Source organism: Mesoplodon bidens (genome assembly GCF_964165515.1).
Source record: "Mesoplodon bidens genome assembly, chromosome: 4".
Lineage (NCBI taxonomy): Eukaryota > Metazoa > Chordata > Mammalia > Artiodactyla > Ziphiidae > Mesoplodon > Mesoplodon bidens.
Window position 1 is genome coordinate 45,455,206 of NC_138160.1, and position 16,747 is coordinate 45,471,952.

Sequence of the window (16,747 nt, forward strand, 5' to 3'; positions counted from 1 at the left end):
CTCCCTAGCTTCCCGTCAGGATCCTTGTTTCCTTCCGGTTTGCTAATGGACCCCATGAGAATCACTTGACCAATACTCTTCAGTCCTGCAGCCACAGCCATGGCCCCAGACAGTAGCTGAATACAACTTACAGTTTTTCCAACAACTGCAGAACCAGAGTCATCACACCTCCTAACCTAGAGTTCTCCAAGTTCTCTTTCAGTTATCTGGTTAGCAAATTGGTGCCGAGTTCACCATTATTTTATATGTAATCATATATAAAATCATATAATCATATATAAAACTATATTATTTCTCTCTTCTGACAACTAGACCCTGACTGACACAGAAATATACATATGTTGGAATTTTTTCTTCTCCTTATTTCTGTATGGTTTACAATAAATGGGATAATCCATGCCCATTACTTTGCAGCTTGCATTTTTCACTTAATGTTTCATGGACATCTTTCCAGATCAACATATGTGTAACTCTAAGTAAGTCTTCTCAATAGCTGCATAATATTCCATTATATGGACAGAATGTAATCTATTCAACCATTCACCTGTTGATGGATGTACAAGTCCTGATTTCTGCTACTACCAAAAATTGCTACAATAAACATCCTTGTTCATATATCCCTTTACACCAATACATTTGTTTCTATTAAAAAATTACTGAACGTGGGATTGCAGTGTCAATGAATAACAGTGACATCCCATGTACCAAACCAAATTGGCCATACTCTTCAGTATATCACACACTATCATTACCAGTTCATTCAATGCCCTTCTTTTGTTTTATATTTTCCTCTGTTACTGCTATTCCCATTTCCTTTTCTATAAGCCCCCATTCTAGCGTCCTTTCCATGGCCACCTTATACCTAAAAAAAATTTCCTGATCGTTTAAAAAATATCCTTTTACAGTTGGTTTATTTGAATCAGAATCCAAACAAGGTCTACAGCACTGTATTTTGTTTGTTCTGTCTCTTGATTCTCTCAGTTTATAAAAGTGCCTTCTCACCTTCTCAACTACCCCTTCCTGCCCTGCCATGCCATTTATTTGTTGAAATAAATGATTGTTTGTCTTACAGAATATTCCAGATTCTGGACTTGGTTGATTGTTAAGTATTGCTTAACAAGTTAAGTATTGCTTAACTTGTTCTTCTTTTCTCATTTTTTGTAGACTGAAAGTTAAAGGCTTGATTATATTTAAGCTCAATTTTTTTGTGTGGAGGATTCTTCATAGGTGGTGAGGTGTACTTCCTATTACATGATTGTCCTTAATGTCAAGTTGTTCCACTCACAATGACACTGAGATTGGTACATGAATTCAAGTACTGTCAGCCTGATCCATTCATTATAAAGTTCCCCATCAGCCTTTCACCTAATAGTTTTAGCAGTCATTAATGAACATTCCTTAAAGCCACTGTCTAGGGTTTACAAAAATGGTGACTTTCTTATTCTATCATTCCTTCTGCATTTATTAACTAAAATTCCTCAGCTAAGAATCTTCCCTTATCAACTATTTAGTTACCCTAAAACACAGTTCAAATAGAAAAGAGAGGCTGGTACCTTTTCTTAAGCAGTAGATTTAACTTGTCCAATACTTCCTATGATATTGGTATTTGGAGTTTTTTTAACTTTTAGTTATTTATATATTGCTAGAAAAAAATTCCTTCCCTCTAGATTTTCAGTTTATTACCATGGAGTGCACAAAATATTCTTGCATAACTCTTCTGACTTCTACCATATCTCCTTTTTCAAACTTTAAAATGGTATGTGTATACATATGTATGTGTATATATGGGTGTGTGTGTGTGCATCTGTGTTTGTATTTTAATTTATCTTTACAAAGAGCCAGTTTAGGTTTATATATATTTTTGGTGACCCCAGAAGTTATCTTCCCTTCTATAGGTCACTTCCTAAGTGATTCCAAGTACTCACATTTGTTTCACATTGGAGATAGTCTGGAGGGTGGGTAGGGAATTTCTTAGGTAATTTATAGTTCCAAATTACCTTTCTGGTTCGTTTCCTCTGCACAGATTCAACTTCTAGTACCTAATTTTACTATCCAGAGCCAAATTAGAAATCACCAGGAAAAAATTCCTCTGCTTTTTACCTCTCGTCAACAAACTTATTTGCAGTCTTGCCTTTTTCTTCTTTTTTTCAGGTTTTCAAAGAGGTTTATTACCAACGGGAGGAGCAGCCTGCCTGCGAGGCTGGCGGCCCGCGGTGGGCCCATGCGAGGCCTCCCGCTCAGGTGCTGCTCCTCGTGGGGCTCTTCCCCGGCCCGCCCCGCTTGGGCAGCCTGGTGGCACTGGGTTGGCGGGGCATCCTCTGGCTGGATCCTTCCCGGACGCCGCGTTCTGGCAGCGCCGGACCTCCCCCGCCGAGGGCACCGCTGCCTTTGTTTCTCCCTCGGGTCTCAGGGCGTGGGCAGGGGCGCGGCCGCGGGGTCCTGGGGCTCGCTCGCCAGCCTCTGCCCGGCGCACATGCACTGAGCATCTGGAAGACGGCGAGGGGCACCACGTTCAGCTTCAGCAGGTCCACCAGGATCTTGCACACGTCGGGGTCCATGGCGCCGCCCGCCGCCTGCCCCAGCTTGATCAGCTCCATCTCCTCGGCGCCCAGCACCTTCTTCCGCCGCAGCGCCAGCATCTGCGGGCCCGCCTCCAGCCCCAGGGGCGCCCCCGGCCCGGGCCCCGCGCCCGCGCCGCCGTCTGCAGACGGCGGAGGGTACGTGCCCACATTCTTGCCTTTTTTAAAAAACTCTATTCCCATTCCCTCTCACCACAGTGAAAGTTGGTAATTATTCAACTAGGCATTGCATTTATCCCTCCCACATTCCTACAGACCTTGAGTCATTAATGAATGATTCTCAATTATCGTTAAATTCTATCAACTGACTTCCTTCAGTCTGTCAACAGGCTTAAGTCTCTCCCATCTTAGTCGAACAGACACCTCCCTTTATCCTATGTTCCCTTCTAGTTACCTCTGTATGTCTTTTCTTCTCATTACAACCAGCCCACTGAAAACATAATCTATTGTTTCCACTCATAATCTTTCCTCCACCCCCATTACTTCCCCAAATCTCCTCTTGCCAAAGTCAGCAGCGGTTTCTTCCTTGCTGAAAAACAGTGCACTCACCACAGCATCTGATGCTCTTGACCTCCTTGAAATGCTTTCCTTTCTCCACTTTCTTGGACTCCACCCTCACACTTTTCCTGATTATTCTTCTACTTTTCTGGCCATTCCTTCTTAGCCTCCTCCACAGGTTCCTCTTTTTTTCTGGAATAGAGAAGACCTTCAGATGTCAGACTTCCCATTGTCCTTAGCCTTCTTTTCTCACTTGCCCTGGAAGAAAATGGCACCAATTAATCTTTACCGGGAGATGGCTTCCAGAGTTGAACTCTGGTCCAAAACATTCTGATAAGGTCTTCTGTGTCCACACTGGACGTGCCTAGATGTCCTAGAGGCACCACAAAGGCAAAATGTGCAAATCTGAACTCATAATTTTTCCTCAGAACTTGTTTTTCCTCCCATCCTTCCCTCTTGATAAATGGTACTGCCATCTATCCAGTGATCCATGCCAGAGATCTGTTGTGATGGCATGAGATAGTATGATTACAAAACAGAAAAGCCACTCGATATTGCAAGTAAAAAGAAGATTTATCATATGCTTAAGGATAATTTCATTTATAAGAATTATAATCAGGTCTCAAAGGAATCTCCTCAAAATCTCTATCTCCCAAGTTCACTTGAATTTTTTTTTAAGTTTTTATTTTTTTGGCCTTCATCTGTTTCCTCCCTCTGTGAACTAGATTTTTCTGCTAATATATGGCTCACTAAGACTAACACCAATCGAGCATGACCTTTCAGGGAAAGCTCACAACAGCATTTCCCTGTTCATACCAGGAGAGAGTCAGATTGCCCCAACCTACCCAACTCAAGTGGTGCAAACATGTCTGCCTACGTCTTCTGCCTTAGCTGGATCTGTAGATGAGGACAGATGCTTTTTCGAATGCGTTGTGGAAAAGCTAGGCTGTACATTGGGAGTTAGTCCTTGACTTTTTACTCTTCACACACCCTCACATCTAAGAAACAATGATGAAGTTCTGTCAAGTCTACTTTTCTAATATTTTCCAAATCTAGCCACTTCTCTTCATTCCCCTCTCTCACTTTTCTAGATAAGGCTGCCCTTCCCTAGGTCCTTCCAATGTGTCCCTATATTCAGTCTCTCTTTCTTCACATCCATCCTCTACACGGCAGCCAGAGTGACCTCTGTAAAGTACCAATATGATAACGTCACTTCTTTACTTAAATCTTTTCATAGAACGTGTCAAGGCTGACACCTGACATGTCAAGGTGTCTGTATGTCAATTCAAACCCCTTATTACGACTATATTAGTCTCCCAGGGCCAATGTGACAGATTACCACAAACTTCATGACTTAAAACCATGGAAGTTCATTCTTTTACAGTTCTGGAGGCTAGAAGTCCAAAATCAAGATGTTGGCACAGCCATGCTTCCTCTGAAATCTCTTGGGAAGAATACTTCCTCACCTTTTTCTAGATTCTGATGACTCCTGGCAATCTTTGGCATTCCTTGGCTTGAGCTGCATCATTCCAAACTCTGCCTTCATCTTCACATGGCCTTCTTTTCTGTGTGTCTGAGTCCTCTCCTCTTCTTATAAGGACACCAGTCACTGGATTCAGGGCCCACCCTAAATCCAGAATGACTTCATCTGAGATCCTTAACTAATTACATCAGCAAAGACCCTATTTCTAAATAACCTCACATTCTGAGGTTCCAGGTAAATATGAATTTTGGGGGGAATACTCCTTAACCTACTACAATGGCCTACAAGTGTCTTTTATGATGATATGATACAGTGTCTACTCATCTCTCCAGCCTCATCTCTTATCATTCTCCAGCTCTCATGTAATCTCTAATCATAGTAAGCCCCTTGCAATTCTGGTACCACAAGATGCTCTTTCTTACTTCTGGATTTTTGCATTTCCTGCCCACTTCTGTTTGGAATCCTTGCAGTCTACCTTTGCCTGGGTCTTACTATTTTTCAGATTCAGCTGCGCTAGGAAGTCTTCCCAAATCTCACTCATCATTGCCATATGCTCTCCTTACCCCAAATTCCCATTTTACCTTCCATTTACCTCAATCATAGCGTGTATCCCACTAGTAATTTTAATTGTCTCACTTCTCCTGTAGGTCTCTTTTCTCAATTCTTTGTCACCCAAACAATCAGTAAGGGACCAATCATTTCTTGTTTTCTTTTCATTTGCTTTTGTATTCTCACTGCCTAACACAGTGCCTAATATGCATTCTACAAGTGATTATAGAATGAATGAATGAATGTCTTTGAAAAGTGGTTCACATACGGTAAGAATTTCCAGGTGTTAAAGCTGATATGAAATAGCATCTGTGGTGGTTTCTTTATTCAAATTTGTCCTTTGGAGAGAATAATAACTTCATCTGAGAAAATTGAGGGAAGCGCTCCATGAATATTGAATATTATATTAGGCAGTATTAAATTACTCCATTTAATTTTGGTGTTGCATGTGTTGAAAACCCACTTTGATCTGACCATAGCCCTATTCATTTTGATTATCCTTAGATCAAATAATGTAAGATTCTCAATTACAGTCATAAATTTGAATGATGGAATTACCATATGAATGGCTTTGAATTTCATATTAATATTAACCTTAAAAAAATTATGTGAGATTTTTCTAAAGAGAAGAAAAGCCTCTATTGAAATTGGAAAATGTGTATACCTACAAGTGAAAGAACTTGAAACAGAGCCTTAAAGAAAAGAGAAAAGTTAAAGTAGATAGTATTGATTACTTTCAGGTAACTCACCACTCTCATCACCAGTAGAATTTAAATTATACAAGCACTTTGAATAAAATGAGGACAAATGTTATTAAGAAGATAACATTCCTTTTAGTTAATCATTTTTGGAATAAAAGGCTCCCAAGATTCTTGAATGTTTTCCTTTCTGGTTGATACAGCATCAAGGATTATATAAGTGTGTAGCAGGCATATATACTTATATATGAGTTGTCTGAACTAAAAGAGCCTACAAGCTAATAGTGGTGAAGGACATCAACAAGTAGGACATCAACAGTGGGGACAGTTTCTGGAGGCCCTTGGCCTCCTTACGAACCCTGAGACCCAGTCATGGGTAAGTTCTTGTAGCTGTGTATAAGGGAGTTGTAATGACCTGCCAAAGGGCAGCTGGGGAGACCAATTGGGATGTGGTGAGGTACTCCAGACTAACACAAACGCAAGCTCCCAAGAAGCATCAAGAACAAAATAACTCAAAGGTGGAGAAACTGAGCTGCGATGAGACCAAGAAAGGGGAGTTCATCATGGTCACCTGGTTTTCAGATTGTGCTCTGGGAACCTACTCAGCAAAATGGAAGAGCATGACTTGTAGAGAAAAAGAACTAACCTTTTCCTTCACTTTTCCGTCCTCCCTCTCATCTTTCTCTGTATCTCCGTCTCTATCCTCTTTCTTTCTCTTCTAACTCACACTACTCTCTTTGTTCCTCTCTGGATTACTGGAAAATAGAAATAAAAGCAAAGACAAATCCCAGCTCTTCATATAACCTCTCCCTGTTGCCTATCTCCCTGTGAACAAAGGCCATAGCTGGAAGGAACTAGATATTCTCTTATAACCTTCATTTCTGAAAAACTATTCATTCAGTGTGTTTTTTATCATTCATTCATTTGTTCATCATTCAACATTCGACATTTATTGAGCCTCTAATGTTTTAGGTATATAATTTGTCTTCCAGATCAATTATTTTCAATCCCTCTCTTTTTAAGTCATGCAAACTTTTTTTCCAGTAAAAGATTGCTGATGTTCAATATGGAAAACATGAAAACTGCACTGAATGAACTGGGGGTGGGGAGGGACACAGAACTTGGCCAACTCCTACCCTGCCCTATTCTGCAGCCCCTGAAGGATGCTATGTGGAGCACAGCACACACACCACTGTTCTATAATGAGCACACTCTCATACATTGCATTGGAAATGTGAATTAGTACAACGACTTTGAAAACAGTCTGACACATAAAGTGAAAGATATGCCCACCCAGTTCTACCCCAGGGTATACACCTAAGACTGAAACTCACACATATGAGAACCACGGGACATGTCAAGAGTAAGCACAGTTCATAAGAGTCTCAAAATGGACCCAGTTTTAATTTCCATCAACAGTAGAATGGGGCTTCCCTGGTGGCGCAGTAGTTAAGAATCTGCCTGCCAATGCAGGGGACATGGGTTTGAGCCCTGGTCCAGGAATATCCCACATGCCACGGAGCAACAAAGCCCATGTGCCACAGCTACTGAGCCTGCACCCTAGAGTCCGCGAGCCACAACTACTGAGCCTGCACGCCTAGAGCCCGTGCTCCACAATAAGAGAAGCCACTGCGATGAGAAGCGCGGGCACCGCAATGAAGAGTAGCCCCTGATCGATGCAACTACAGAAAGCCCACACAGAGCAACGAAGACCCAATGCAGCCAAAAATAATTAATTAATTAATTAATTAAAAAAAAAAAAACAGTAGGATGGATAAGTAAAATCGTGGTAAAGAACAATTACACTGGATAAACTACATGGAGCAACATGGATGAATGTAACAATGTTTAATGACAGAAACAAGAAAAAAATAATATGGACAATATGGTTGCATTTACATAAAGTTCAAAAGTAAGCAAAACTAAACTATATTATTGAGGAGATGCACACGGAGAAGGTTTGAAAGACTAGAAAGAAGAACAAAGAAGTAATTACTATAAAATCAGGAGAAGTTACTTCCAGGGGAGATGAAAAGGGATGTTACTGGCAAAGATCACAGGGAGTAGTAGGTGCTTTGGGGATGCTAGCATTGTCTTATCCCTTGCTCTGGGAAGTGATCACACTACTGTTTGTATTATTTTTTGACTTAGTGGGGTGATTATACCTGCATTTGTTTTCTAATTATTCATTAAACATACTTTTATGTTTTACATCATTTCCATAACATTTCTCGCTTGTTTAAATGGCTAAGCAAACAAAATACCATTGTTCAATTCCAGGGGGGTGGAGCAGTAGGGAAAGGGGCCAACGTTGACGATTTTGGAGTCTCTAGCTCCTGGCACAATGTCTACCCCAGGCGAAAGGTCTATAAATGCTGGCTCAACTAAACTGGCTTAGGCAACGTGACATGATTTGAAAGAATAAATATCTTGCAGAGCCCACAGGCTACATCTAAAATTCTCATCTGTACTCCATGTCAAAGACAAAATGCTGCTGTGGTTTTGTGATTTCGTTTACCTTACTATGCATTATTTAATTTATACTGAGTAGAAAATATTTATTTTCTTTGGGGACATCAGTGTTTTTAATTGAATTTTGTTTAACTCAGTACTGACCTTTAATTTCAAACTTCATAAAAATTTTTCTAAATCTAGACAAAACAATTGACATCAGTCTCTAGCAGAGCCAAACACATACTAAAAGTTGGCGGATATAGACACATAGTGTACGTGTGTTCTTGATTTTCCCTGTTTCTCTTTAAAAGATTGACCAAAGGAAACTCTGGTTATTTGTGGGTTAATTTTGTTCTAATTGAGAATTCACTGTATTCTATGTTATGCAACTAAATTAAAATACTTCATTTACTTTAGATAATAGCTACATCTTTCTATTGGTCAATTATTAACGACCAATCAGATTCTTTACCTGGTTTAATCTTATCTATGATAATAACCAATCCTCTGAAAATTATTAGCCTCAGATGCAATTACAAAAATGTTGAGATATTTTAATAGTTTTCAATGTTTTTAAACATAGAATTAATTGAAAAAAATAATTTATATATACATCATGTATAATGTTGTGGGTTTTTTCAATAGTTTAATTTAATTTATTTGTCATACACGATAGCTGTAACAGCCTTAACATAAATTGAAATAAAATGAAGAAAATTTCACTCATAAGCCCAATGCCACCACAAATCAAACTGTTTGCACTATTAATTTTACAATTCAGTTCCCTATTTTTTAAATTAATGAGATCATTTTAAAAGATACGTTAGTCTTTGCTCTTCTATAAACTAGAAAGAAAAATATTTCATATTTTTTGTTTCCTACTTAGTTCAAAATTATATGTAGGATGGACAACAAATGTTAAAAATTCTATGTATGCTCTTATATTCCAGTGTATAAATTGTCCTATGAACATTCACCCATAAGACAAAGATCTTAAATAAAATACATCAAACATAAACCAAAATGAATAAGTGGTTACGTTTATCTCATATAAATTCTAGAAACAATGTAGGTGTCCTAAGTGATATCATGTTCTCATAACTTATCTTTGCATCTTCTATCCAATTATTAAATATAAATGACATTTATTTAAAGTTATAGAAGAGAAACTTAAAAGCTTTTGCACAGCAAAGGAAACCATAAACAAGAAAAAAAGACAACCCTCAGAATGGGAGAAAATATTTGCAAATGAAGCAACTGACAAAGGATTAATCTCCAAAATTTACAAGCAGCTCATGCAGCTCAATAACAAAAAAACAAACAACCCAATCCAAATATGGGCAGAAGACCTAAATAGACATTTCTCCAAAGAAGATATACAGATTGCCAACAAACACATGAAAGAATGCTCAACATCATTAATCATTAGAGAAATGCAAATCAAAACTACAATGAGATATCATCTCAGACCAGTCAGAATAGCCATCATCAAAAAATCTACAAACAATAAATGCTGGAGAGGGTGTGGGGAAAAGGGAACACTCTTGCACTGTTGGTGGGAATGTAAATTGATGCAGCCACTATGGAGAACAGTATGGAGGTTCCTTAAAAAACTAAAAATAGAACTACCATACGACTCAGCAATCTCACTACTGGGCATATACCCTGAGTAAACCATAATTAAAAAAGAGTCATGTACCAAAATGTTCATTGCAGCTCTATTTACAATGGCCAGGACATGGAAGCAACCTAAGTGTCCATCAACAGATGAATGGATCAAGAAGATGTGGCACATATATACAATGAAATATTACTCAGACATAAAAAAGGAACGAAACTGAGTTATTTGTTGTGAGGTGGATGGACCTAGAGACTGTCATACAGAGTGAAGTAAGTCAGAAAGAGAAAAACAAATACTGTATGCTAACACATATATATGGAATCTAAGAAAAAAAAAAAAAAGGTCATGAAGTACCTAGGGGTAAGACGGGAATAAAGACACAGACCTACTAGAGCATGGACTTGAGGATATGGGGAGGGGGAAGGGTGAGCTGGGACAAAGTGAGAGAGTGGCATGGACATATGTACGCTGCCAAACGTAAAATAGATAGCTAGTGGGAAGCAGCCATATAGCACAGGAAGATCAGCTAGGTGGTTTGTGACCACCTAGAGGGGTGGGATAGGGAGGGTGGGAGGGAGGGAGATGCAAGAGTGAGGAGATATGGGGATATATGTATATGTATAACTGATTCACTTTGTTATAAAGCAGAAACTAACACACCATTGTAAAGCAATTATACTCCAATAAAGATGTTAAAAAATAAAATAAAATGAAGCCACAAGGAACTTTGCAGCCTACCTCACAGCAGCGTTGAGGAACAACGCATTGAAATAGTTTTGTAAACTGTGAAGTATTTAACCATTGGGGAGGTTTATCGTGCAGATGGAACATTTTAATTCACTAACTAAAGATAAATGCAATAAACCAGAAAAATCAGATGAGATGAAGACAAAGCCCAGTAAAGGTGGTCTTTGCTGTAGAACACAAAGATTGAAAGTGTGATGGTGTTCCCTGGTGGGAAACTTCAATCTAGAATTAAGTTTCAAGCGTTCCTATAAAGAGTCAACAAAGGAAAAAACAAAAACAGAAACAAAAAACCCTCAGTCTATTATCCAAAACAAAACAGGAACCTGCAAGCTAAGGAAAGGAGGGCTGAATGAGAGTTATCTTGGGTTTAGAAGCAGAGCCCTCTGAGGCTCTGAGTGCCATCTTACTGTCCTCTGTGGAAGTGTGGGTGGAGGATTCATGTGAAAGCTGCTACTGCCAGTGTGCTCACTTACTGACAGAAAATCGCCCTGGTGTTGGGGGAAAAAAACTTTCATTTGGGGTATAGAAACTGAAAACAAGTTAAAATTAATGGTTACAACATTTTAAAAAATCCTCCTTTCGTACCTCTATAAGGAATAAAAAAATAATATAGTGTTCACTGATTTTTCCTTGTACTATATTAATGTTATCTAAACGTTGCTGACTTATGCATTTGGACCATAATACAGAAAATGAACTTAAATATTTTTATCATGATGTCTGAAAACACACAAAAATGTTTCATAATGAAAGCCTTAAATGACCCTATCTTTTCTTTTCTTCTCGCACCAGATCCTGGGACACAGGCTGCTTTCTTCATCCTTCATCCCTGTCCCCCTGGCCATAATCATGTTTGTTTTAAGGAATTTTCCTGTTGATCATTCTGGAAAACCTGTTTTATCTCCATTCTCTCCTCTGCTCTCAGGTAAGCTCCTTATGTGTTCCCTGCATTCACTGTCTCCATTTTCTTTTTTCTCTTCAGCTTCCAGTCTGACCTAGACCTGCACCATCCACTGAAATAACCTTCTTATGCCAAAGTGAACTTGAAAGAGGCAAGACTGCAGGCAGATATAGGTGACTAATGAAGGAGGCTATTACCCCAAACGTAGGTGAAAGAAAATGGCATCTGGAAACAAAGTGTTGTCAGTGAGGACCGACAAGGCTGGATTCCAGTTCTGAGTGAGAGAGAAATCACAGGTGACCGAGTGGGGCGATGCTACCACTTCTGATATCAGGAGCAGCAAGTCCATGTTGGTGGGGGCAGGTGGAGGAGAAGGGTTTAGTAAAGCGGCTCTGCACAGGCAAGATCACACTAAACACGAGTGAGGACTCTCCCACACCAGGTGTCTGATGGGGGGATTCCCCCTCTACAATGGGCAGGATGGTTGGGCCCCTTAAAGATTTCTAGAAAGTAAAACCAGAAGCCAAACCTTCTTTTCTAGAAACAAAGAAGGTTATTAATTCAAACAAAAGAATGCAATCCAATATCAAAGCAATACTGATGAGTGACAACGACTAAGGCTGGAATTTTCTGTCCAGAGATGTTGAACTGTTTCTGTTTTCAGAAGACTACATTGCCACGTGAAAGATAATAATAACAGATATCATTTACTGAACATTTTATATACCAGAACTTAAAACATCATGCGAAGAATTTTTCATGCAGGGTTTGGCTCATCCTTCATAGCAGTTGTACAAGGTAGAGAATTAATATAATCACCATTTCAGAGGATGCTAAAACACACAAAACTGAGTTAAATACTTGGCTGAGGTCACTGAGCTGGCAAGTGATGGGGCTAGAAGTTGATCCCAGGTAATCTAATGCCAGGACCCACCCTCCTACTTGCTCAGGTGCCTGAGTGTCATTCACCTATTTCTGGGACTTGTGTTCTTGGAGGTGATCTATGAGGATCACAAGCTCCTCTGATGAGATAGCTCCGCAGATAAGGAGGAAGGATCCGAAATTTGGGGAGTCTGACTGTGGGTCAAACCTAAGAAAGTGAGGTGACCGAGATTATTAAGAAGCTCCCTATTGCATCCTGGACAGTGAGATCCTTTCTGGTTATAAGAGGGCCTACACTGGTTTTCCTGCTTAGTGAGAAGAACAAAAGAGAGATCTAATCAGAAAGTCTTGTGAATGGGCAATATATCAGTGTATCAGAGCAAGGGTGAAGGGGCAGTTCTCGAATGCAAGGTTTTTTGGGTTTTTTTTCCACAAAAAAGTTTATATTTAAAATGAAAAAAAAATCAGTCACAGAGGCATTCAAGTAGTAATAATGTTATACAGATTTTGCTTTTCCTTTATATCAGGACAGATTTGCAAGGACTTCTGTGGTGGAGCAGTGGCTAAGAATCCTCCTGCCAATGCAGGGGACATGGGTTCGAGCCCTGGTCTGGGAAGATCCCACATGCCGCGGAGCAACTAAGCCTGTGCGCCACAACTACTGAGCCTGCGCTCTAGAGCCCGCGAGCCACAACTACTGAGGCCATGTGCACAACTACTGAAGCCTGCGTGCCTAGAGCCCGCGCTCTGTAACAAGTGAAGCCACCGCAATGAGAAGCCCACGCACCGCAACGAAGAGCAGCCCCCGCTCGTGGCAACTAGAGAAAGCCCGTGCTCAGCGACGGAGACCCAACACAGCCAAAAATAAATATATAAATAAATTTATATTAAAAAAAAAAGACAGATTTGTACGAGTGTTTGCAATAGTTTGTATACAACCCACAGTCCTTTATGTATATACATACGTATATAAAATAAATTTTGTTTTTTAGATTTGATTTTAAGATGGAAGTGGTCACGCTAATTGGTATGTGTACAGGCCCAAGTGATCCATCGGCAACACATTTATGAATACCAATTTTACAGGCAAGAACATTTTCATACATCTATCTGTATCTGCCTATAGACAGATATAGTAAGAAAAAAACTTAAAAATTAACACAAGGAAGTCTACTTTGTCAAGCTAACCCCTTATGTACTGGTTGTCATTTTGCTTTTATTGCAGAGGTGCAAAACGGAGCAACAAACTTAAATAAAATTTCATAACCCTTGTGAAAATAATTCAAACCCCAGGGATTACTTTCAAAGCCTCTCAAACATAGACCTTAGTCTGGGACTCTACTCTGCTTCTAGTTGTTTCTCTTATTTTCAGTGGCTCAGGTTTCTATCAGAAAAGACAGATTTTATTGTAAAGCATGCTTAGTTTATTTTTTTGTATAGGGGAGAAAGTGTTCGACTCTGTGATTAGATGATCACTAACATGAACAAGAAGAATCAGGTACAATTTTTGTTTAAAACAAAGAAATCCCCCCAAAATTCTGGGAATTTGGCATTCGCCAAACTTCCTTTGGAAGATTCCAAAGTTAAATCCCTTAAAAAGGAAAGGGAAAAAGAAATGAAATGCCAGTGTCTTTGCAAGGTCTTATTGATCAAGGAAGATAAAATCAGCCCCTCCACAATAGGAGAGAGTAAATGGTTGTAGTGACAGAAAGAGAGTTGAAGTCTCCACAAAATGAGGAGTGCTTAATGTTTTACAGGACTAACAATGTGATCCCATTCAAATGCATGTTTCAGTCCCTTTTTAAAGTAGCATTTTTTACCTTTTTAAACTTACAATTATAAATAAGGCCCACTTTCTTCTTCCCTGATAAGTATCACAAAATTTTATCTCTGCTTCCTAAGTGTCTGGAGACCCTCTTCTCGTTACCTGAAAGTCCTGAGGCTACAACTTCCCTACTGACTAGAGGATCTCAGCTTGTCCTCTTAAGAATAAAAGGAATCATACAACCTTGGTGTGGTAGGGAACCAGGGTGTGATGGTCCTTTGGCTACTGGCTGGTGAGCATTTCCCTCCTCCCTTATTGCCATGCAATTGTTGGAAATAACAAAGACTTATTTTTAAATTTTGAGTCTGTGGTCTTTTTTTTCATACCAATTGGATATCAGCTTGGCAGAATCTGGAGCCATGTAGACCCTGAGGGTGGCCTAGGTAGACTATGGAATGTCCTCTTTACATTGTCTCCACGACTCAGGGATGCCATAGTTAATTTCTGCCTCAAGCTGTTTTCAGATCAGAAAGACTTGATTTTTCTGGCAGGGATCATAAACTGTAGGTGTCTGTCCAGAATCTACACCAGTTCTCTCCACTTCTTATCACTTTCCTACATAACCCTTAAAAATTGGGTAACTTTTTGTCTGTAGGGCAAAGTGACTTTCTATAGGAACTCTTCAGTCCAAGAGTCAGGAAGGGAGGTCTACTCTGAGCTCATTTTGTTTTAGACACATGGAGCAAGGAGAACCCTAGTGGCCAGATTGTGTTTTCTACAGATCATTCCTCATTAAAAGGAACTCGAGCTCCTTGGAGAAGTGGCTGATTCCAGAGACTACCAGGTTCATATCAAAAGAACTCAGGAGGGACTTCCCTGGTGGTGCAGTGGTTAAGAATCCGCCTGCCAATGCAGGGGACACGGGTTCGATCCCTGGTCCGGGAAGATCCCACAAGCCACGGAGCAACTAAGCCCATGCACCACAACTACTGAGCCTGTGCTCTAGAGCCTGTGAGCCACAACTACTGAGCCCGTGTGCCACAACTACTGAAGCCTGCATGCCTAGAGCCCATGCTCTGCAACAAATGAAGCCACCACAATGAGAAGCCCGTGCACCACAACCAAGAGTAGCCCCCTGCTTGCTGCAACTAGAGAAAGCCCGCGCACAGAAGTGAAGACCAAACGCAGCCAAAAATATATTATTAATTAATTAACTAATTAAAAAGAAAAACCTCAGGAGCCTTCTAGAATAAACTCTCACTGGCCAAGAATGGTTAATTTGAACATCGCTAAGGTTAATAACTGCAACAGATTAAAACACATCAAATGTATTTAAGCCTTGTGTTTAAAATAATACTTAAAAAAACTCCAACTGATTTGTCACTTTTGGAGAGTGCTAGCGAACTGATTCATTAAACTTGAAAACTGGTAACTAGAGCAAAGAAGTAATCATTACTCCTGTATTTCCTATACATACTACTTCAGAGTAACCAATACTTGACAAGCAAAGTTTCTCTTTATAGAATTACACATGGAAAGAAGTAACAATAGAATTAGAATATCAGCATCTTGCAATCTCTAATGAATTCATCTCGTCAGTGATCATCAGTGGCTGCTAACATCACAAAGAACACAACTGGACTTTCTGTACCACCTGATAGAAGTACACACAACACTACTCACAAAATTGTCCTGGAGCTCAGTCATCTTGGAACCGGTGGAGGCCTGCTGGAAACAGGACTTCTAAAACAACAAATATGTCTGGAAGGCTGTGGTCCAAGGCCATTTTTGCTGGCTATAAGTGGGGTCTATGGAACCAGAGGGAACACACAGCTCTCTTGAAAATTGAAGGTGTATATGCTCGAGATGAAACTGAATTCTATCTAGGCAAGAGATGTGCTAATGTGTACAAAGCAAAGAACAACACAGTAACTCCTGGTGGAAAGCCTAACAAAACCAGAGTAATCTGAGGAAAGATAACTCATGTTCATGGAAACACTGGCATGGTTTGTGCCAAATTCCAAAGCAATCTTCCTGCTAAGGCCATTTGACACAGAATCCATGTGATGCTGTACCCTTCAAGGACTTAAACTTATTGAAAGTAAATAAATAAAAGTGTGGATCTGTTCTCCTGTAAAAAACTAAAAAAAAAATAGTTGGAAATTAAAAATCCAATGTCAATCAGGTTAATCATTAGATCCAATTTACAGGAAACTTAAAGGACAGAGGAACATGTTAAATGACAAGACCAGGATGCAAAATCCAGTGGACAATGGAAACTATGGGAAATACAACCCAATTTCTTCAACAACAACAAGAAGATTTATGGGCGTATTAATCAAGGTTCTCTAGAGAAACAGAACCAATAGTATAGATAGATAGGTAGATAGATAGATCAATCTAGAGAAGAGGGAATTATTATAAGAAATTGGCTCACATGATTATGGTGACTGACAAGTCCTAAGATCTGCAGTCAGCAAGCTGGAGACCCAGGAGAGCTGATGGTGTACTTCTGTTCCAAAGGCCAGCAGTTTCTAGACCCAGGAGAAGCTGAAGCTTCAGTTCGAACC

The 16,747-nt window shown here is 39.8% G+C and overlaps 2 pseudogenes across 2 annotated transcripts; one reads left to right on the forward strand and one right to left on the reverse strand.

Annotated features, from left to right (window-relative positions):
• Positions 1-2,237: 2,237 nt before the first annotated feature.
• Positions 2,238-2,762, reverse strand: LOC308616316 (mitotic-spindle organizing protein 2-like; annotated as a pseudogene). The gene has a single exon. The product of its transcript is annotated as a mitotic-spindle organizing protein 2-like (transcript).
• Positions 2,763-15,890: 13,128 nt separating this feature from the next.
• On the forward strand, positions 15,891-16,267 carry LOC308616317 (large ribosomal subunit protein eL33-like; annotated as a pseudogene). Its single transcript has one exon. The product of its transcript is annotated as a large ribosomal subunit protein eL33-like (transcript).
• Positions 16,268-16,747: the final 480 nt, after the last annotated feature.